Below are 24,618 nucleotides of genomic sequence, written 5' to 3' on the forward strand. Positions count from 1 at the left end.
TTTATTTATTTATTTATTTATTTATTTATTTATTTATTTATTTATTTTTGCGGGCTTTGTAATAAGCATGTGCCAAAGAACTGACGTCTCTGCGTCACCTCAAAGAATGTACATTTGTTCCAATCAGACTACTTTTGGCCTTATATGGGCATAGGCAACTTCCGGATAAGGCTGTAACCTCTGTAGTACTCAGCCAATGAGGAATCAGGGGAGGGGTTTCACGCTAGGAGATAAATTGCCTGCTGTAAGGCCCACAGTGTGCCTGTCCATCAGACACCCACTCTTGCAAGAACATTGATTAAAGCCTCCCTTCACTGTGCTCCGAGTCTCCGTGTCCTCCTTTAATTGGGGCAGTGGGCTTATTCCATGCTCACGGATTGGGACAATTAATATCGTTAAAATGCCCATACTACCCTAAGCCATCTACAGATTCAGTGCAATCCCTATCAAAATACCAGCAGCTTTTTTCACAGAACTAGAACAAATAATCCTCGGGTTTTATATGGAACCACAAAAGAACCCAAATAGCCAAAACCAATCTTGAGAAAGAAAAACAAAGCCAAAGGCATCATGCTCCCTGATTTCAAAATGCATTAGAGGCTATAATAACTTTAAAAGTTTGGTACTTTTAAATTAAAAATTAAAACAGACACACAGATCAGTGGCACAGAATAGAGAGCCCAGAAATAAGCCCACACGTTTATGGTCAGTTAATTTGCAACAAAAAGGCCAACAATAACAAGGGGAAAGGAAAGGACAGTCTCCTCAATAAAGGGGGTTCAGAAAATTGGACAGCTACAGGCAAAAGAGTGAAACTTATACCATACATAAAAACTAACTCAAAATGGATTAAAGACTTGGTCTCAGGACCTGAAGCCATAAAACTCCTAGAAGAAGCCATAAGTGGTATGGTGACTTTTTAAATCTGACACCAAAAGCAAAAGCAAGAAAAGCAGAAATAAGCAAGTGGCACTACAGTCACCTAAAAAGCTTCTGCACAGCAAAGGAAACCATCAATAAAATGAAACGGCGACCTATGGAATGGGAGAAAATAATTGCAAATTACATATCTGATAAGGAGATAATATCCAAAATACACAAAGAACACACACAACTCAACAGCAAGAAAGCAAACGATCTGATTTTTAAATGGGCAGATGCTGTGTATAGACATTTTTCCAAAGAAGACATACAGATGGTAAACAGGTACATTAAAAAAAAACGCTCAACGTCACTAACCATCAAAGAAACGCACATCAAGACCCCAATGAGGGATCACCTCACTCCTGTTCAAATGGCTAGTATAAAAAAGATAAAAGGTAAGGGTCGGTGAGTATGTGGAGAAAAGGGAAACCCTCATACACTGTTGATGAGAATATAAAATTGGTGCAGTCAATGGAAAACAGTATGGAAGTCCTTCAAAAAATTAAAAATAGAACTACCATGTGATCCAGAAATTCCACTTCTGGGCATTTACCCAAAGAAAATGGAAACACTAGCTTGAAAAGATATATCCGTGTTCACTGCAACATTATTCACAGTAGCCAAGATATAGAAACAACCTAGATGTCCATCCATGGATGAATGTATAACACCTACAATATGTACAACAGGATTTTTAAGAAGCCAGCCATAAAAAATAGAATGGAATCTTACCATTTACAACAATCGACCTCCAGGGCATTATGCTAAGTGAAATAAGTCAGGACAGAGAAAAACAAACACCGTATGATCTCTCTTATATGTGGAATCTTAAAAAACAAAAAAAGCTCATAGATACAGAGAACAGATTGGTGGTCATAGGGGATGTGGGGTAGGGGAGAAATGGGTGCATTGTTTTTTTGTTTTTTGGTTTTTTTTAGTTTAAATAAATTGAATACAATATTTTAAAATGTAGTGTGGAAAACATCAAATGGATGGGGCATGGTATTTTTTTCTTTTGGAACACGTGTGTCTCATTTGGGTGATGTAGGGTGGGGGAAGCTTGGGGTATAGAAAGTTGACAGGAAGGAGGCAGGGCCCAGTAATGCACAGCAGAAAAAGACTGAGATTCTCTGTAAAACTCTTCACCCCTGTGAATCCAAAATATTTTCTTGAAATTTAAGAAAAACTTAAAAATATATGAGGAATTGTGATTATAAATTTTAAAGAGGGTCGATGGGAGAGAGAGAATCAGGATGAGAATGGTTACTAAGAAACCTGGATCATGGGTGCCTGGGTTTCTCAGTTGGTTAAGTGTCTGACTCTTCATTTTGGCTCAGGTCATGATCTTAGGGTTTCTGAGTTCGAGTCCTGTGTCGGGCTCTGCATTGAGAGTGCAGAGCCTGCTTGTGATTCTTGCTCTATCCCTCTCTCTCTGCCTCTCCCCTGCTCATTCTCTCTCTCTCTCTCTCTCTCTCTCTCTTTCAAAATAAATAAACTTTGAAAAAAAAAAAAAGAATTAAGTGGTAATAATAGCTAAGTATTGCTGAGTGCTTTTGAGATGCCAGGGTAACACTGACCCCGGTATAGTCATGAACTTAGTATGTGAGGAAGGTAGCAACAAATGAAATTTACAAAATTCGTAGCTCAGCAGGAGGATCCTGGAGTGTGTGGCACATTCATACATTGTAATGAAAAGGTCACAGAACCTTAGTGTTGAATGAAATCTTCGACATGTACTCACCAACCTCCCTCCAATTCTTCCTAGACTAGCCCTCACAGATTGAAATGAGACTCCTTTCAGGGACAAGTCTCTTTGGGGCATTTTAGAGAAATATCCATATATGTTCCAAAAGTTTTTGGATCCTTGCTGACCAAAAAATTTAGAATTTCTGAGGGGGTGTAATTCTTACCCTGAAGCTAAAGAACACATCCTAAATAACGTGAGGTGTCACAACACCTGTGCTTCGGGCACTTAAGAGGATGAGAAAAAGTCCATGTAAAATGACTTGGCTGAAAACAAGTCCTGTCTGAACTAGAAACTTGGATGAGCCTTGATGAGAGATCATCAGTGAATCTAAAATTAGCAAGTTGGAGGCTAAATATCGGATTTGGTAACAATCGAGTGCAACAGTATACTTGTAATATTATTTATTCTTTTTTTAATATAATTTATTGTCAAATTGGCTTATATACAACACCCAGTGCTCATCCCAACAAGTGCCCCCCTCAATGCCCGTCACCCATTTTCCCCTCTTCTTTGTGCCCCGCCCCCTCCATCAACCCTCAGTTTGTTCTCTGTATTTAAGAGTCTCTTATGGTTTGCCTCCCTCCCTCTCTGTTTGTAACTATTTTTCCCCCTTCCTTTCCCCCATGGACTTCTTTTAAGTTTCTCAAGATCCACATATGAGTGAAAACATATGATACCTGTCTTTCTCTGACTGACTTATTTCACTCAGCATAATACCCTCCAGTTCCATCCACAGTGCTGCAAATGGCAGCATTTCATTCTTTCTCATTTCCAAGTAGTATCCCATTGTATATATAAACCACATCTTCTTTATCTATTCATTAGCTGATGGACATGTAGGCTCTTTCCATAATTTGGCTATTGTTGAAAGTGCTGCTATAAACATTGGGGTACAAGTGCCCCTATGCATCAGCACTCCTGTATCCCTTGGGCAAATTCCTAGTAGTGCTATTGCTGGGTCCCAGGGCAGTTCTATTTTTAATTCTTTGAGGAACCCGCACACTGTTTTCCAGAGCGCCCACACCAGTTTGCATTCCCACCAGCAGTGCAAGAGGGTTCCCGTTTCTCCACATCCTCGCCAGCATCTATAGTTTCCTGATTTGTTCATTTTAGCCACTCTGATCAGCGTGAGGTGGTATCTCAGTGTGGCTTTGATTTGTATTTCCTCGATAGTAATATTATTTATTCTCAAACGCAGCCCCCACCAAACCATACCTCGGTCCATAACATCACTATGCATAGCATCAAACTTCATTTTATAGAATTCTGTCAATGGATTTTTTTTCCTAATTTTTTTCTCAACTGGGAAGGAAAGAAGGAAAACAATTAAAAAGAGAAAGGGAAGATAAATGACTGGTACTCTGCTGGTTTTTAGTTCTACGGTCTACGTCTTTAAACACCAGGTGTTGTGCTAAATATCTGTATTACCTTTTTACGTTCTCACAGCAGCCCTGCAAGGTGGTTACTATTGTCCCAACTCTGTCTCTTTCTAAATGTTAATGATAAGTCAAGAAGGCTTAGAAAGGATAATTAATTACACCAGGGCCTTGAACTAACTCTGACTCTTAAAATTCTACTCCTTCCCACTACACAGGCTGTTTGGTGTTTTGCTGTTTTTAAATTTTAATGTGATATCAGAAATGAATAAAGGTCTGATGCTTTGTAAGAATAAAAGAAAACCAAAAAGACCTCTGGTCATCATCATTAAAAACAGAATAAAATGAATCAGGGACAAAAACTAGCCCCACCAGGAAGCAGTTTGAGGAGTTCCATTGCTCTCATTTGAAGTCTTACAGATTGGGATTTCAGGAAAACTGGGCCATAACAACACTTTTTGTGCTGAATCCAAAGTGTTTTCTGGAAATTTAAGAAAATTTTAAAGCAAATCAATGTGTTCAGAAAACAGGGCATTTTTTTCTGCTCCATAAAAGCTACAAGTCCTCAGAAACGTTTCTTTGGGCTTTAAGCAAGCCCTAACACCAACACCAAAAGCAGCACGAAACCGAAAACAGTGTCTTCGTCAGCAGATCTAACAAGGCGTTGAGTGCCAAAGCCTGAGGGACTGTCACCCCTCTCACGTACTGAAGGGAGACAAGAGCTCTCCGGGGAACCAGCAGGAGACAGAGTGAAGGGACATAGAGCGAGTAGTCCCACAGACACATTGTTGGGACATCAGGCACTCGGCTGGCCCCCACCGCCTTTCACAAAGCTAACCATCTCTTCATGTCAGGACAAATCGGGCAGGCCGCAGATCTTTTTCTCCTTTTCTCCCACTTCAATAGGATGAGTGCAGGGAATGAGAAAGAGAGAGATGGAGGAAAAGACGGGGACAGTTCAGTTCACATGACAACATGGCAACATAGCCACGTGCCTGAAAACAGTTCCTGAGAACTCAGAATCTTTTTAGGAGGGGTGGCCACACAGACAGAGTGGCAGCGGGGGCCAAGTCACCCACTGGACTGGATGCTCACAGCATGAATGTCAGAAAGCAATTGCTACATGACTTGGCAGCGACACATATGTCAGTGTTTCTATGTAGTAAGTCTCGAAGAAAACGTAAAAATCTGAAAAGAGCCCAGCTGGGAAGAATATAGATAGTCTCTAAGAATATAAGAGATAGCAAGATGGTATATGAGGGAGGAGACAGGCTAGGGAGAGCCTCATAATATGGTTAATGAAGAGATGAATGGCCTACAGAATACGTGGGTCAGTAACAGCACGAATAATATGTTTCTCTCTCTCTCTCTCTCTCTCTCTCTCTCTCTCTCACACACACACACACACACACACACACACACACACACACACACATTTTTGTTTATGGATTAGCTGGCCCACTTTCCAAAAAAGGAATACTTGGGAACAACCAGGATATGCACATAGAAATGAGAAAATAGCCCATCTTTACACACAGCCCTGATCAAAACATACTAAACCACTGGGCTCCCCTTTAAGAGGCAAAACACATTTCAGAAAATAAAAAGTAAAATATTACTGGATTTATAAGCAACACATATGAAGAACCTGAATTCTACAAAGATTTCTTTTTTAACCAGGAGTCTATGGTTGCTTTTGAGAAAGTGTTTGGTATGGGAGAAGATGGAACCTATCAAATAAAATGAGATAATATAAATATTTCATTTAGTCGTTATCATCTCTCTTTATGATGATGAGAAGACATTATTATCATATTTTTTATTCTAACCCATAAAAAGTGGTCAATCTTCTACATTTGTAATGGGCTACAGCACACTAATCTTAGTTTGGCATAAAGCTCATACAAACCACTCAAAATTTTCAATATAAATGTAATGACTTCTGATTTTAGGGAAAAATAACAATGCTCAAAAAACATCACTGGTTAACTCTAACTTCTCCCATTGGTCATTTATGTAAGTACGTGCACTTGCAAAAAATAAACTTTCTGCATATTCATTATGAAGAAGACGGATGATAATCAGTAGGAGAGACAGCAAATTCCTTCTTGAGGATTAGGCTCCAATTGGTTGAATTTCAACATCAACCTGGCAATTTTACTATTAAGTCAGCAGAAGTGAGTTCTTATACACTATGCCACTTTACTGCCGGAGAACATGAGGCAAAGGGAAAAGAACACGCTAGAATAAATTGTGCATTATTTCTGGCATTAGTTAAAGGAACAGAGCATTATACGAAAAAAAAATACAGTACCATTGATTTTTACAGGTGTTTAATACAGATAAGCTGAAAAAAGGGTTTCCATTTTAAGCCCAGTGATGGCTAAAGATGCATTCAAATATGTTCAAAAGCAATCTAAAGTCTTCTAAAATGGTGTTTAAGCTATTCAAGCAAAACGTAAATAGTTTTTGTCGTCGTACTGAGGAATGTAGAACAAAAACAGAGTCCAAGGAGCTGACTCTGGCACACTGCCGGCCACCGTAAAATCAGGGGGTCATTAAAACAGAGGTAATACTGTTTATCCATTACATGATCACAGGTTATTTAGAGAAAACAGTAGCAGGCTGTCCTTAGAAAGGTAGGAGGCATAATTACCCTGGAAGCCTCCAAGCCCCACTTTCAAGAGAAGACACCGAAAGAAACAATGAAGTTGAAGACTCAAATATATGTGTAAGAGAGATATTATATAAAGACACCAAATCCATGATGTTTTCCCTTGTCTGTTGTTAACACATTTCGTTAAAGTTCATCAGAAGAATAGGAAAAATTTTGTTTTTATCTGACAACACTAAGTGGATACATCTAAGTGCTTTGCAAAAACCAAATTATAAAAAAAGTTCACGTTTGCATGATCACTGGATAATTTTTCTACTTAACGTATTTTGGGGGGCTGCTGATCTCCAATTTCGTCAGTGCTCTTTGTACAACTGATTACCTAATGAGCAAGGCAACAAAAGAAAGTGCCCATTCTGACCACATTCCAAGATGCTGTAAGACAATGACAGAGACATCTGCTTTGGGCATTCTTTACCACGAACTAAGACTGGTCTTCCTTGTATTAGCAATCAGCCTCAGAAGTACATTTTGATAACTCTGGCTCAAATATAAGTCTAATTTCTATAGTTCAGATCCCTTGTACATATTTTTAACTATTCCTCCCTGTCCATGACCTTGGCCAGATACCATCTCTTTCCCAATACTACGATGACCATATCCTAACTGATATGGTGGGTGCTCTTGTGTGGACAAATCAGAGGGGCTGTAGTTAGCCAAAGCCTTCTGGTCAGCTGACCAAGAAGCATAAATTCAGTGCCTGTTTTCTATGCCATAGAGCAATGAGGACCAGGCAGACGTAAATGAGGATAAAAAGGGCTCGGTATACAAAAAATATCCCTCTCCTCACAAGTATTAGAATAATTACAAAACAGCATGTTAACTAGAACAAGGAAACAGTGTAGAGCTAAACGGTTCGGTCTAAGTGTTGTGCGGTATAAGCTAGAGTCGCGGCCAAAGCTGGACAGGATTATTGTAAAGATGCCCAGTCACTGACAGATCCCGTGAGCCTTGATGGCTGACTCATGTTCTGGATATGCTAAAGCAGAAATCCCACGACTTGATGCTGCTGTATGATAAACACATGATATGATCAGCTAAAAGTCAGAGCACCTAGAGAAATGACCTTGACAAGCTGGTTAATGATACTTCTAGATGCTAACTAGCTCAGCTGTGCCGTCCGCATGTCTCACTTTCCATATGTAAAATGTCAGGGGGCTCCTTTATGTCATCAGTACTAAGCGGACAGGTAAGGGCAGTCTCTGTAATATCAGGAACTTAGTGAGATTTTTGAATTTAGTTATATGTGTAATATTATGGAACTTGATTAAAAAGGATGAGGGGCCATAACTCAGCTCAGAGGATATCAGAATGTATATTATATGGAGTTATACTAATATACAGGTTTTGATTCTATGTAGGTGGGGTGATGGGGTAGCGAGAATAAGTTCTGAAGCCAGAAAATCAAGACCCAAGTCTGTCTTTGACCAACATTGAGCAACATTTGGTAGGTCGTTTAACCCCTCAGGTGGCTTGTCTGTAAAATGGGGAAACAGAAAAGCCTGTCCCTCCCAGGGATATCATAGTGAAACTCACACAAGTTGCTATGAATGAAACTGTCCATAAATGCTTCAGCACTATACACATACAGTGGTTATTATTATTCACCTGGGTTTATACCACAAAGTCCTACTTACAGAGGGAGAAAAATCATTCAGTAAACATGCTCACTCCCTTAGGAAAGAATTCTTACCACTCTTGCAAATTTGAGGAATAGTATCTCAGTTGCATTAACTGGTGTTTATTAATGTATTATGAACGCCTGCCGTGGCATCTGATTCACAATAAAGAGATTAAGCAGACTAATTTGTCATTTATTTTCCAATGCCTGCTTTCCTGCCCGCAGCACCACTAATATCCCAAGAGCACCTCAACCCAATTATTTCCCATTTTGCATTACTTGCAGAAAGTCGTGCTAATGTGCCCAAAAGGCTTTGCTCCTTGGTGGGGGAAAAAAATTTAAATAAATAAATAAATAAATAAATAAATAAATAAATAAATAAAACAATAGCAAAAAGGTTCCTGCTCTGCCCACCACAACACTGTTGTCATTTGGGGAAAAGAACCCCCCCCCTCCTCACCCCCGCCAGAAAACTGGGCCATGTCTGATCATTGAACCAAATTAGCAGCTTGACTGTGTGGTAGGCACGAGCCACAGACCTGCACTTACTTAGTATTTGTTTCGGGGGTGAAGGCAATTCCAACTGTAGAATGAAATTCACAACCTAGAGAGAGCTGAATTATACTATGCCTATATACACACACACTGTTTTGTTTGCTTATTTGGGGAACTACGTGTCAAAATCATTCAAATAACTGGTGAATTTGACTTTTTTTTTCTTCTCAAAAAAATTAATAACCAGTTGTTTAGCCAATTCCAAATATTAATTTGCAAATAATTTGTGAATGCAGACACAGCTCATTATTAATAGAAGAAGCATAAAGATTCCTCATTGTCTATGCTTTTTAATCCAGCCTTATAAACGTTTTTCAACCTTACCATGTAGTATTTCTGCTATTCCCTTCAGTCTGTTTCACTTTGAAAATATGCTTTTTGCTTATCCCAGGAGTTTCTGTCTTGCTTAGGGCAAAATACTCCAGCATGCGTTCACAACTATGAACTGTAAACATTTCTCTACCTTATTCAGCCGAAGGCTCATAGCCCATTTAAATGCCTGTGGATCATTTCAGAAGCATACAAGACTCCACAGAGTTACCAAAAATAATTACTCTTCTAAAACTTTCCAATTTTACCAACAACATAAAGCTTATATTTAAAAAATGTGATCATTTTAGCTGTGGGGAGATACTGACTGAAAACATACTGTTTTTTATTTCAAATATGATTAGCTTCAAGAATGAGCTACAATAGATTAAGTTCATCTCTATGAGGTTATTTCTTACCATTGTTTTTTAAATCCTCCCCCTGCTTGCTTTAATCAAGAATAGGAATGTTAAGGGCTTGATGCAGGGAAGAAGCATAGATTAGTGGTTAGCATAATAGCATGAAAGTCAGGAAACACAAATTCTATTCTCGGCCAAACGCTCTTAGGTGAGCTCATGATTTACAGCCTCAGTTTCTCCATATATAAAAGTAAAGTGTTGCACATCCCACAAATGACTATGTGCCAGGCACCGAGCTAAGCACTTTAAAAGGATTATTTTATTTAATCCTTGTAAGTAGATAATGTTGTTATCCTAATTTTACAAAGGAGGTGACTGAGGTACTGGAAGTGAAATAAATGGCCCAGGGCTGCACAGACAGGAGCTGCAAAGGCTGAGTTCTAACCCATAGGCCACTCTGCTTTCTACGTGGCTGGCTTCAGCATTATTTGAAAGGGCTTCACGGAATGGTATAGACCACATACCGATCCAGAAATTTTCCAGAATAGGGGCCCAGATATTCCTCTCTCCTCTCTGGGGCTCTGTGGATAGGCTCCCAAATGCACCCACACCAGGTGACTCTTACCACCTGCCATGGGAGGACCCCCTCCGGCTCAGGCCTCCCTGGCTGTGCTGCACCTGGGTGCTCCCCCCACCCCACTCTGCAGTTGCGACACAGCACAGCTTTATCTGCCAACTGAACCCAGGACACGCGGGTCCGGTTGGGCACAGCTGGTGGCAGGAGGCTCAGATTTCTGATGAACTGAACACAATGCAGCAGCACAGTCACACGACCATTATGAAATCACATGCTCGCTGCTAATTTTTCTAGCATCAGTGTGTGGACTATTTAAAACCTCCCTGCCCTCCACCCCCTAGCTCTTAAATGCCTTCCTCGGGGTAAAAGTTCAGCTAGGGGAATATCGGCCATATGTCATTTGCTGTCATTATTTTCTTTGCAAAGTGAGTAACACACACACAGAAACTGGCTTTCAGGGGACAATTTTTACAATTGCGGGCAGCATGTGTACCAAATGGCACCCTTGCAAAGGGTAAAGAGCCAACACCGGACCTCTCTGCTCAAACCCGGTGTTTGCAGGAAAAGCCAACCCGAACTTAACCTACAGGGAGACTACGGAATGCCTCTTTCACTACGAGGATTCATCTTCGGTATCAGAGCAAACTTGCTAAGTTAGGAGCAAAGGTTTAAAAGGTCTTAACCACCACAGAACATCTTTGGGTGCTGTATGAAACATGGTTTTAAAATACACCACAGTGGGGAGTGTTCATTAGAAACTGTGGTCACTTAGCACATTTCATAACTGGGAAATTAACGAGTTGTCGATCTTCATGTTTCAGGACTTTGGTTAAGCAGTGAACAGTCAAAACTGTCTTTTGTGTGTGAGCCAAAAATAAATAAGAAATTCTACAGTAAAGGAACCAAAAACGGCCTGGTATTTTAACGTGCCTGGAATAAGACGGCAATTGGCAAGCACCTAACTTCCCTGAAACTCAAGAGTGTTGACATACAATTGTGAGACCAGTATCTGCACGTTTGAGAGAACGAACCTTGGTTAAGAGAAGCCTGGTATCCACTAAATCCTAACTGGAGGGAAGAGAAACAACGAATCATACATAGGACTTTTAAGATGTTTTGAAAAACCCCTCCCTATAAAGAGGCCTTTGAAAGAGGCCCAGAAAGAGTATCTTTCCAAAGAAGTCATTAACACAATGTGGGGCATATTATCAAGGCTGAGGGAAAACATTTTTGGGTCTTTTTATATTCAAATATCCTCTTTACAAAACACTACTTTCTTTGGCTCAAAAATCAGGAATAATTTAAACAATTTTGTAGCAAAACACCACATAGTGCCAACTGTTTTCATTAAAGAAAAAAAAAAAAAAAAACAATAAAAAACCCAGGAGTTTGGTGAGCCAATATAATGTGAGCAAATTTCCTTAAAAGAAAACTTGCCCTGGATACACATCAAATGACTAGGAACTTTTACAAAACTATTTAACTTCTAGAAAACTAACTCTCCTCCTTCTTATAAATATTGGAAAAAAAAAAAAACCAGCTACAGATGCAGATGAACTGCTGAACTCAATCCTTGCTGTTGAAAATGTATTTCAATAGACTAGCCAATGTATCATCTAAGCATAAAAAAGACGTACAGTAATAGCATTCTGAAAAATGAATTAAGAACACATTGTCATCAACTCCAGCAAAAAGAATAAAGGTAGAAAAGATTAAGAGGCAAGCATATCTTTCTGAATTGTAAAATGGGTTTATAGGTCTTCTAATAACAACTTTTACTCAAACCTTACATAAATAGGCTTAGATGATACAAATATTATGTGGGCTGTGTGGACACTCCCAGGTTCCTAATCATGTTTAGGGATTACTTGATAGAACAGAGACATTTCATTCCAATTGGGCCAGGGGATTACAGCGAAGAAACATCTAATATTCCAATTTTTAATTTCATGCATTTTTTATTTACCTTTAATGATGCTGTATATATTCATCATCCTGAAATATTAAAACAGTATGAAAAAAGTAATAAATTGGTGGAAAATTTAGGGAATAGTAATGCAACAGCACGCAAATCATACACTATCAAGTGCTTGATACACATTTAAAATTACTGCCTACTACGGCAAAGCCAAATTCCTAGCAGATTTCTGAAGCACAAAGTCACAATAAGAAGATCAGCAGAACAGACTGAAATAATAGAATATTCATCCCTCTAATCCATATGCAATTCTTTAGGGCTTTTTTTTTTTTAACAATGCATATGAGGTCTGACTGTATTCAGGATTTAAATAAGTTGTCTCTCTCCTTCCTGCTCCTCTCTATTTTTATGTAAAAAAAAATGTATATACAGTTATCATTTCTGCACTGCTACACCAACAGAAGACAAGGTTAGCACATTTCCTCACACCTCAAATGAAACAATAGCATTTTAAACAACAAAAGTGTTTAAAAAAAATACCATTTACTCATCCCACTAAAGCCTCCTGAAACAGCTTCTTGGGAAAAAGGAAAGTTGGTGTCATTCATGGGTGGGGGTGGGGGAGAGAAGCGGAGTGGTAGTTTTATCCTCTAATTACCAATTAATGCATTGATATAATATTACATTTAAATATTGACAAAAAGTGCTAAAGGTGTCATCTGTGAAACCTTTGCTCATCTTTGCTCATTCACCTTCTCTTGCAGAGAGATGAGACGGTCTACTGGGCATTAATAAATATTGTGACAAGGAACAGAAAATTACAGAGGCATAAGCCTCCATCAGCTGGCCTGGCTTGAGCACTTCTAGGAGAGCACTTGGAATTCTGGGAGAGGAAAGGACACTGGACATTACATGCCCAGCAGTCTCAGTTCCATGGTCAGAGACTTAGCCTGTGTTCTGATGCTGCATGTTGACAGCAGTCATCCCGCAGGAGGTATGGTGTTTTTAAATGACCTTCTTTTGATTTCTTTGTGTATTCTGATTTTTTTTCTTTAATGAGCACCTACTACCTTATAACAAGGAGAAAAACCAACAAAACAGGAACTCCTTAAAATACTACCTATCTCCTTCTTTAAGACGCTTTCTTCAATTCACCCAAAAGAATGGTCCCTCCTTTCTTTTCTTCTTTTTAAAGATTTTATTCTTAAGTAATCTCTACACCTAATATGGGGCTCGAACTCACAACCTCGAGATCAAAAGTTGCATGCTCTTCCCACATGAGCCAGCCAGGCACTCCTGTCCCTCCTTTAAGCTCATGTTGCTAGCAAATCTCTTAGGGCCCATATCATATTCTGCCTCATGGTATGGTCCCCTGCTTTAAAAGTATGACTGTTATAACATTAAGTCCCTTCAGGGCAAAGGCTGGGGCTTCTTTTCCATTATTTTCTCTCTTGCATTACTGATCATGGCCCTTACCACCAAGTGGGTATTTAATAATTTGTTGGTGTTGTTGTTGAATTGACTAAAACTAGTTTTATTAAGTGCTTGTATTTCTGTTATACTGTTTTTCAGCTCACTACTCCAATTAGACAAGTCTGCCAGGTGTAGATGTGGTTAGTGGCCATGCATGACGCGAAACTCAGAGATGCAACACCTTCTAGAAAATAAATTGGAGAGGGACTTGCATGCCCTACCCTCTCAAACACAGAAAAGAAAAGAGAGCACGCAGCTCTGCAGAACAAGGAAAACATTTACAGCATGTGGAGCAGAAACAAACAGTAAGATGCTGGAAACAAAAGTTCCCATTTTCACTGAGCCATAGAAAAATGTATGGGACATGACGGGGCTACACAGGTGAGAGAAGAAAAGAATTCTTCATTCCACCTAAGAAAGAGGAACAGGAATTTCTTTTGGGGAAGAGAAGCAGCTGAACCCAAATGTAATAAATATAAAAGCATAGCCTGGTAAAATTTTAAATGAGAAGGGAAGCCTGAAGGAAATTCTCACATTCCAGACCACAGCTCTTAAAATCCTTTGCCAACCCCTCTTTGCCATTTGCCTGGCAGTAACTTGTCACCATTTCTCTCTTGCTCTCACAATACACCCCAGAGTCCAGATAAACTGAGAATCCAACCAATTTTAATCCAATTCCTTCCTGAAGTTTTCTAGCTTTTTCCTTCATTCCTCTTGAAAGATATTAGGACACTTGAGGGCAAAGATATTCAAAATATGGAGGATGAATGCAAGAGGAAAAGAGAAGAAGGAACATATTAAATCTGATGTCAACTGCAGGAAAAACCAGACCTACGTCTTCTTATTCCCTCTCTGTCTTTTGTCAGAGCAAACTGCCTTCAATTCTAATTATGACATGATGATCCTATGTACGACATATCATCTTTTTTTTTTTTTTCTGTTCAAGTTCCCATGCCAGTAAGCCTTTCGACTCTAGGCAAACATTCAAGAATTCAGGAGTGTTCTCCAGTTCTTGTGTGAACCAAAATGTGTCAGCCCACAGCAGGTGTTTCCGTTGCTCTGAAATTCTCTGCCGAGTACATCCAGCATTTGGCCAAAGTTTCTCACAGACAATACTTTGGGCTTTGCTATTAGCCACCCAGACTTGCTAGGGTTAATAAATTACCTGATACTTCTAACTGGTGACAACAGGTCAAGGTGTCACGTGTGAGGGGGCAGAGAAAGTGGTAAGATTTTGCTAATTTAAAATTCTACGCCATGAATTTCTGTGCATGAAAGCCTTCTTCCCTTTCCCATAGAAGTATTCCATTCCTTGTCTACCTGCTCTCTCTTCAGGATTTCACGAACTTTGCTTTCCCTATCTTTGTGGGCTGCTAGTATCTGATCAGAGGTGGGTTTCGGGGGAAAATATTTCTATAACATGAATAAACATTATGCTTTCAAGAATAAAGTTTTTTTTTTTTTAATATTTATTTATTTTTGCGAGAGAGAAAGCACACGAGCGGGAGAGGGACAGACAGACAGAGGAGGCAGAGGATCCCAAGCAGGCTCTGTGCTGACAGCAGAGGGCCTGATGCAAGGATTGAGCCCACGAACAGTGAGATCATCACCTGAGCCCAAGTCAGACGCTTAACCAACTGAGCCACCCAGGCACCCAATAAACAACATTATGTAGTTTTTGGAGCCGGACTTGTCTTTTTAGGTTAAGTTACATGTATGTGAATTCATAAAAATGTCTGAGCTAATGAGGACAGAACAGAGTCAGGCCAACTGTCACAGACAGTTGGAAAGAACCATTTGCAACACTGTTGTCTGCTCCTTTCTCCTGGGACCGATGCATGCTTTAGGTTTCCCTTTAGATTTAGATTTCCTTCAGAATTCCCCCTTCTAAACCATACTCTCTTGCTGATGTTGCTATTTAGTAGGAGTTTCAGTTTTCTGGGAAAAGCGCTAAATGTTTCACCCATTCAACTGAACCATTTGAAAATTTGAGGGGTGTGGGGGGTTAATAATGGTCAAGTTTTTAAAATTGCACATGATCCAACCTAATATATTGTGACATTTGACTCTCACAATGAAATCTTGTAGGAGATACTATTATCTCCATTTCACTATTGTTATTTGTATCACGCGACTACTTATGGACAAAAGCTGGGCTATGTGGAAATAGCTGGTGGCCTCCGTGCTCTACAGTCCCTCAGTGGCTCTCCCTCCACCCTATGGCCAAGCAGGATAGGAGTTAGAACGTTGGCACAAATTTGGAAACTCTGGCGTGGTAAGCCACAGGATGTCAGACTGGAATCATGTTACTCTCTCTATAGAGATGGAGATGTATTTTTTTAGAGTTGTTTGAGGCTGACATTATTTGATAGTGAATTTCAACCTATGCCGCTTTTCTAAGACAGAGTTTCCTTATGAAATAATGATACTCTCCGGAAGTCTAAATGGACAAGAAATTAGATAAAATAACTAACACTTGGACTAAACTAATTTTTTTTTTCAACAAACCCAATTAAAATCACCTCAAGTGTAAAAGAGATGACGAACAACGTAAGGAAAGTTATCACCTGAAGACAAATAATAGTATCAGGGTTGTAACTGCACTCCTTAGCAAAATGCTCACACACATCAACCAACTTAAAGAAAGAAAGATGTACTGAAAGTACTAATTATTTTTTCCCAGTCCTTCCCTCTTCAACCATTCAAACCCAGTGGCACACAGTTGTTGTTTAACAAAGTGAATTGTGCAGGTGTGTGGAAGGCTTATCTTCAAGTCATCAAGGATTTATGCTACTTCTTAGACTGGGGCTGTTTCTGGGTATCATGGATTATCAGTGTGTTCCTTCATTTGTTTATATAAATGGGCCAATGGCTGTTGAAACACTTCAGAGCACTTAACTAAAGTAAACAAAGCTCGTGAACTTTAAATATCCAACAAGAGGAGCTATTGACAAGTAAGACTTTACTCGGCAAATCTCAATATCATTTGGAACCTTAATACAATCTTCCAGATTGACAAAGAGGGCATACAACTCAGACATGTATCTTAACTAAGGCTCCACATAGAAGGTACTATCCTGATCCGAGACAAGGTTCAAAATATAATGCTTCCACCTAGTTTTGCTTGCTTTCTTTCATTGTTGTTGAGGCTGAAGAGGAGTCTACCCACATTGAGAAGGGAAAGAGGGTCTTCAACTCATATTTTAGTCTTCTAACTTTTTGATTCCCTCACTCCTTGATTCTTAAACTCAAAGATATTTCCACAGGGAAATCCTGTAATGAGAACCTTAGATTAACAGCAAGATACCTCTATTTCAGTCCCAGTGTTCCCATTATCTGAAAGACTGCGCATAACTCATGAACCCTCCCTGAGAACCACGTCTTTGATCTGTAAAAAGTCGGAATAGGATTGAATGCAAAGACCTCTTTCAATTCTAATAGCCAATTATTCTTATTATTTAATGTATTTACAATGGTAAAATCATCTGATTGATTTATATTGGTAGCTAGAGAAAGAGCTATAGTACTGTGGTCTATAGGGTTCTAGAAAAACACTACCAAATAGTAACAATGGTTTCTTTGTGTTGTTTCTTTTATGTTGAGAAAGAAACTAACAGCATGTCTCTCTGGTGAGTTTTGGAGATGTTAATATCGTGATCCCACTGGAGATGTTGGAGAGTCATTCTTGCTATTTCCCTTTGGAATTCTGTATTTTACTTCAGTTACTTGGATATGGCTTTCTTTGGTCTAGTGCCAGGAGGGAAAACACAAAAAAAAAAAACACATCCTTTTTAAGAAATTCAAATCACTTAATCTTATTTCCATTTTCTTTTCCAGGTTGACAAATAAGTTGATTTTCAGCTCTTCCTGAACTTTTAGGTTTTCTAATCCAACCAACTTGCTAATCATCTGGAGTGTTGTAGCCACCACATTTCTGGTGGGAATGCAAGCTTACTTTATGGGGTTCAAGGCATTAGACTAAAAGAGACTTCTCAGGAAAAATGCAAAACTAGTGGACTAGGATTTCCTAACTTACAGTTTAAAAAGCAGTTGTATGCACTTCAGCAGCACATATACCAAAATTGGAGGATACTGAGAAGATTAGCATGGCCTCTGTGCAAGGATGATGTACAAATTTGTGAAGCATGCCAGACTTTTGCCTATGGCCCCACCGCCTTCAACATGCCGGGTCTAGTATGATCTGGAAAGTTAAACACGTTGGGGGCCTGGTTAGTACTTTGATGGAAGGCTACCTGTGAACACCTGGGTGCTGGAGGCTTAAAAAAAAAAAGTAAAAAGCATTAAAGTAATATTCACAACCTCTGCTACTTATCCACTGCCCTCCATCACAACAAACATGTTAGTTTTGTACACACCCTTCACAGAATGGGGCTGACTGGAACTCTACAGGACACGGGGATAGCCTCCCAATAGCAAGACATTTCTCCTCTTTATCCCTTTTCTGGACAGAACCAGATGCACACCTAACAGTGCAGCAAAGTCCAGTGAAACTGGGAAGCAATATTCTTTGCCCCATATTCCTCGAGGACTGCCATGTTAGGGAGCAATGCCAAGGTCTTGTCACATGCCTCTCTGTGTTTTAAAGTCCTTTTTCTTCTCTTTTATGTTATTTATTTATTTTTATTTATGTTTTATATATGTAAAAGCAGGTATTAGAGAGAGTTTGAACAACTGAATGATAAAATGCAGTCTTAGGCACAGATGCTGCAGGGAATAGTGTTTGAAATTCTCCAACATACTAAGTTATAATTGGGTTTTAATGCATAAAATGGCTGAGCAATTTAAATGTTTAGCAAAGAAAACAGTCTTGCCTAGAGTTTATGAAGTGGGAAGCCTATTTCTTATAATGATTAACTGTGAGTCATCATTTCAAACACAAGCATCCACTGGCATCTGCCCCAGATAAGGGGTGCTGAAGGCTCACAACGATTTACCAAACTAGAGTCTTATGATGATGGATAGTAGCACATTTTTGCCTGTGAAATGAAGACGGTAAGTAACAAACCACGAAGCATGCTGACTTTACAGTCTACCTGCCCCAACTTACTAAATGAAGAATAAGGTTTTGAAAGCATATATCCAGGGCACCTGGGTGCCTCAGTTGGTTAAGCATCTGACTTCGGTTCAGGTCATAATCTCGAGGTCAGTGGGTTCAAGCCCCGCATCAGGCTCTGTGTTGACAGCTCAGATCCTGGAGCCTGCTTCAGATTCTGTGTCTTGTTCTCTGTGCTTGCCCTCCCCCAACCCCCAACCTCTCTCTCTTAAAAATAATAATAAAAAAAAACATTAAAAAAATAAAATATATTCAATGTCTGTTTGCATGTGGCCGTGCTTGAAGACAGAGATTGTACTAAGATTAGGCAATCAAAAGCCTACAGAATTTTTCACAGTGGCCTGGAGGTCTATCCTTGATAACTTGATCCATTTGACTGCTTCTTATAAAAGCCTGACTTTGTCATCATGTCTTGGACCCACACCATGAAAATCACGATAGCAATCATGATAGGCCCTCTTCCCTAACACATGACAAGGTACGCAGAAAGTGTGGGCAAAGTTACCCCTACACGTCAGTTCCAAAAGCTCTGGGCCTAGAGACAAGTCCTTCTTGTGCCATCTTCCTGCCCAGTAAGGCAAGGTTTGAATGGAGAAATCCTTGGCATGAGCCTCGGAAGAAGAGTATGTGGGAACGAGCTCCACCCCTACTGGTTATAAATCTGAATACTGCTTAGATGTTCCCCTTGAAAAAAGAAAATAGTAAAACATGGGAATTAATACTCATGCTGAGTGTCCAATAGGGTAATGCAAAGACATAGTGTGAGGAGCTTTGCAAATGCAATGTGTTATCATAAGGGAAATGAGGCCTCCAAATTTGCTAGCAACATTTCAGAGACTGGAAGAAGGAACAGATAGCCTGAAAATCAGGGATGGTGGATTCCAAGTTGTATTTAATGCAAGACAAATAAGCTGATAAAGAGTGAGACAAGATGAGACAAGTCAGTTTGGTTCCCATTGATGCTGGAAGTACACAGTCAGTAGAGCTAAGCATCTTTGGGTTCAATCCAGTCTCTGCAACCAAATAGCATGTGACCTCAGTGAGGTTGCCTATACTCTAGGAAGCTTCTTATTTTTTAATGTTTATTTATTCATTTTTGAGAGACAGAGAGAGACAGTACACAAGCAGGGAAGGAGCAGAAAGAGAAGGAGACACAGAATCGGAAGCAGGCTCCAGGTGTCAAGCTGTCAGCACAGAGCCCGATGCAAGGCTTGAACCCACCAACTGTAAGATTATGACCTGAGTCGAAGTCGGATGCTCAACCGACTGAGCCACACAGGCACCCCTAGGAAGCTTTTTCAATAGAGAAAGACTTAACGTAATAGATCTCCTTGGCACCAGCATCCTACCAAGGACCCTCTGGAAACATAATGATACAGTATCTTCAGGCCAACACTGAAAGTATAGTCTTATGCAGATGGGTCTCCCATTATCAACTACAAGTCCCAGACTCAAATAGAATCCATTAGCTCTTCTGTGGCAAGTCTTTCCCAACCAATGAAGCCAACCTCTTGTCTGAGTTGAAGAGTCGATCAATGTTGATTCTGTAGCATCTAGTCAGGAGCATACACTCCCACTCAAGTTTCTTATATTTTCCTCATTAACAAAACTAGGGGAATGGCAACATGAACCTAAATACTCTTACATGTTGACACATAAGGTGACGGAAGGTAGAGTTACTTTGAATTTAAGCTGAGTTTTAATGATAAAGTGCTCAAGTCACCATGATCTAAGCAAATGTTTAAGGAAAAAACAAACACGTGCATAGAGACAGACAGACGGTGTGCAATCAGTGAGTCAACACACAATGGCTAAAAGTACAATCTAATACAACACATTTATCTGGATTTGTAAACAAATAGTACACCGAACTGTAGTATCAGAATCAAATGCATGGTGTGGAATAACACATTCTGGCACACCTACTGACCTTGAGTGTTCAGTCCTAGCTGTGTGATCTGTGCTTGCCGGCTATATCGAGCCCAATTTACCACCTGGCTCAGAAGTCAAGACAGGTGATAAGTAGAGGTTAGTGATAATACTGCTATTAGAGTATTAGAATATTATTGGATATCATGTGAAAATTGTTTTAGAAACGTTTCTCAATTTCATTTCATCTTTATACTATTAAGGTGGGTATTATTGATCCCATTTTACAGATAAGAAAACTGAGGGTAAGGGACCAAACGCTTCTGAATCCATAGGTCTAGCTCTTAATTTTACGGCCTACTGCATAAATTCCTATTTCAGGTTGGATCCCAGAGTCTTTAGTATAACGACCCCATTACTGCTTCCGGTCCTTAGGTCAGAAAGGAACTTAAAATTATTCCTTTGTATTTTTCCATAGTTTCATTCTAGAAGGGCTTGGAGAGGTCTGCAATGATCAACTGACCAAGTAACCCTTGGTCAGTAACCTTCAGTATCTACAACTGGGGCAGAATTTTCATGAGAGCATTTTAGTTCTTTTCTCCTTCCCAGCTATATCAGAAGGAGAGTGACCCTCACTGCCTGTCACAGACTTTGACATTGGAGTATTGATTGCTTCAAAATGGAAAGAAAAATAGAGCTCAGATTTACAGGTTACAACCATAAAAAACCTTAGAAGAATTATTTATACCAAACAATAACAGTGTAAAATTCTGTATATAAAGGAATTATGGTCTTTTTCATTTTCTTCTTTAGGTTGGCCTGTATTCTCAAAATATTTTACAGTAGATATACATTATCTCGTTACTGGAAAAGTTACATTAAAAATAACATGGTGATGTACTGGTCTGATGATTTTATTTAAAAAGCTGTCTCTAAAGTACTCTTTCTTATTGTACTAAGACAGTCACCTTATTCTGTTCTGTTTTTTTAAACTTATTAAAATGTGATCTGTGGTTACATAGTATTTATCCCATGATTTCTGGTTTCTCTTTTGATTTCTATCATTTGATAGTAACTGTGGGAAATGCTGTGATAAAACTCCTAGCTCTGACCCTCACTAACTGCACAATATGGAGTAATTTAACCTCCCCATTTCCTCACCTATAAAGCAGGAATAATACTATTTCCTTGTGGTGAGGTGAAGTTTCTTAAAATTCTCTAACCCTCCATAATTTTTCTTCCCTCTTGTTTAATATAGAACTTATTTATATAAGCCACTTGACCACTTAGCCTTTCTTAAATTGACTTTTTGTCAATACTGTTGCAACAATTGGTCAAATGAATAACTGAATAAAAGGGGATACAACTGTGTCTACAGTGTCAGGTTGGATGTATGGAGAATATGAATAGTAAATCAGACCTGGTCACTCACAATCAAGTAGGACCAAATAGATCCATATAAATAAGCACAATACAAGTCAAATGCTAAGGGAAATTGGGGAAGGGGAAGGCTAATTCCAAACAGAACCAGAAGCAAGAAAGACTTCACCTATAAGGTGGCACTGAAGAAGGGTCTTGAAAGATGGACAATATTTCATAGGCTGAAAACTGGGGACATGATAAAAAAAAAAAAAACATGAACTTTGGAATTCTCTTTACATTCCTAGCCCCTACTATTGTGCTTACATGAATCATTTTCCACTGTTTTGTTGCTCATTATTCTCTGCTTAAACCTTAAGTCTTTGTTGGTTGAAATTAGCAATGATGGGACATCTCTCAGGCCAAGAAAGAATCAGAGTTTGAATTTTTGGGCTATTTCCCAAAGGAATGAGAGTTGGTCTGTAGCTGGGATGCTTATAGCCCTCTTGGCTATGAAAGAAAAGGATTCTTTGATTCTTGACAATAGTTCTATTACAAAGCCAAATTTTTATCTATATTCTGCAAATTTAAGGATAGAAAGCAAGTTGCGGTTTTGTTTGGGCTTAAAACTCTGAAAACAGCTTAATGTAAGGATGTTTTTACCTGTTTTCTGTTTGATTGGTTGGGTTTTTCTGCAAAGTGCATCTCTCCCAGAAAAAAGGTATGCAGTGGCCAACGGGGGTCATGTTACCTAACCTATGTTTTCACATCTGTCACGTGGGGATGCTTATAGTACCTACACAGAGGACTATTAAAGTACATAGCAAGAATAAATGCTTTATAAATGTTGAAGACACATACCCTCTCAACAAAATTATCTATTTATTTTCGGGGGTGGAGGAGGTACACATGCACACATGCGTGCACACACACACACACACACACCCCAAACTCCCTAATGTTTTAGGGATTGCTTGTTGTCTCTACGTGTATCAGCATTTGCATTTTCTACTAGTAGAAAACCTAGGCACAGGGCATTAACCCCAAATGGAAAACTGGTCATAAAGAAATTAATTTTTTTCATGTCTAATTAACAGGTGAAACCAAAGGCTGTATTTCAGTGGCCAGTGATGTTGCTACTGCGTTTTCAGTGATGCTGGAATAGGTAGGTAAAGAATGCTGTTCTCTCACTAGTGGTACACTGTTTATCCTTACTCTTATTAACCCATCGTCTTTGTCTACCCTGTTTTTATGACAGCCGATCGTGGTATACATACCACTCTGTGAACATTTGTCATCTCCTGGTATGCCCTGGTTAGGGATATAAACGCAGCATTAAGAATCATCCTAAGTAATAGGCACACAGAAAAGGGGCTCAGGTCCTTGATAAAAAGAGGAAAACCAATGGGATAGATATATATTAAATGACACTTAGTAGAAGACGAAGCTGTCTCAGTAAATATGAATCACATTGACAGAATGGCCATAGAGGTCACTATACAATCAACAGACTTTATGGTATTAACCTGTGAAGTTTATTCTTTCTCTGATACCATAACCAGTACTTGAAGAACCATTACTTGAAGCCAGAGTTCCTGCCACACCAGAGCATGGCCGTGAACACAGGTGCACATACAGGGAGAAATTTCCAAGGACAGGAGGGGTTGGGCTGGGGTTGGTCATCACCATCACCATCATCATCATCGTCACCATCATCCCTGGGCCATTCATTCACTGACCACTAGCCAAACACTGCTAAATTCTTTCAGAGACGCTTTCATTTAATTCTCTCCAACTACACTATTCCCATTTTACTGATGAGGAAAACGAAGCATAGCAAGGTTAAGGGATGAGTTGAAGAAGCTATAGCTAATAAGTGAGAAAGTCAGGATCTGAACACACTCCAAAAAGCCTCGTTCTTAACCATCCTACTTCACTGCCTTCTCACCTTTTAGGGGATTTACAGGACTAAGCAGTGACTAAAATCTCAGCAAACTCAATAACACAAAAAACGTGGTATCTGCAAAGGCCTGAGAAAAGGTCATGTTTCAAATGAAAGCATCGGGGCGCAGACAGAAAACACACACACATACACTCAGGGATTTTATTAGCATTTTCTCCCTGCTGAAACTTTTAATGCGGCACTACAATGTATTCATTGCAAGGTGCCATTAGGGCCGGGCTCACTTCAAGTGTTACCAATTCATGAGCACATTAATAACATAGTTAATATGAAGTGTTTAGAGCCTCCACATCGGTGACAAATACGACGCAGCCAAATATCCTGACCACTGAGGCCACGGAGGAACAATTTGGTAGATTTCATCAACAGTTCTAATTATGTTCCTGTCAAGTCGAGAACGAAGTAATCCATAACTGGGGGGTGCTGGAAGACAGTGGCACAGAAGAGTAATTTATGCCCCAGACACAGGGTCCTTTTTGTAGTTAGTGTGCACAACGCTTGACTAACAAGTGGGTTCAAAAAGGAATGTATTAGGGAAAACACAGCCCTCTTGGTTGGAGAGCCTTGTCAGGTGTAAGCTTATGAGGAGTTATGAGGTAATGACTTCCAGAAGTCTTGTTCATACAAGCATCTGGAGTTCAGGGCTCCCAGCAGCCTCGGAACTGCGGGTTGTAAGATGTAGGGTATCGGCTCCAAGCCTCTCTCGGACTTTTTTTCCACTGCTCCATTTGAGCCGCACCTCCAGAGAGGATTTGTGGGCAGACTTTTAAGTGTGACAGGAGGGATGCTGAATGGAGTGAGCCAATGAGGAGTCAACTTA

General features: G+C 39.6%; 1 protein-coding gene and 1 non-coding gene across 10 annotated transcripts in view; one reads left to right on the forward strand and one right to left on the reverse strand.

Moving 5' to 3' along the window:
- The window catches only part of ESRRG (estrogen related receptor gamma), a 633,554-nt gene that overhangs the window by 306,155 nt on the left and 302,781 nt on the right, over positions 1 to 24,618 (reverse strand). The window lies entirely within an intron of this gene.
- On the forward strand, positions 17,590 to 17,691 carry LOC121020952 (U6 spliceosomal RNA). Its single transcript, XR_005786379.1, has one exon. It is a non-coding gene; the product is annotated as a U6 spliceosomal RNA (small nuclear RNA).

The sequence above is a fragment of the Herpailurus yagouaroundi genome, unplaced genomic scaffold (assembly GCF_014898765.1).
Source record: "Herpailurus yagouaroundi ecotype Mexico unplaced genomic scaffold, PumYag 253, whole genome shotgun sequence".
In the NCBI taxonomy this organism is placed as follows: Eukaryota; Metazoa; Chordata; class Mammalia; order Carnivora; family Felidae; genus Herpailurus; species Herpailurus yagouaroundi.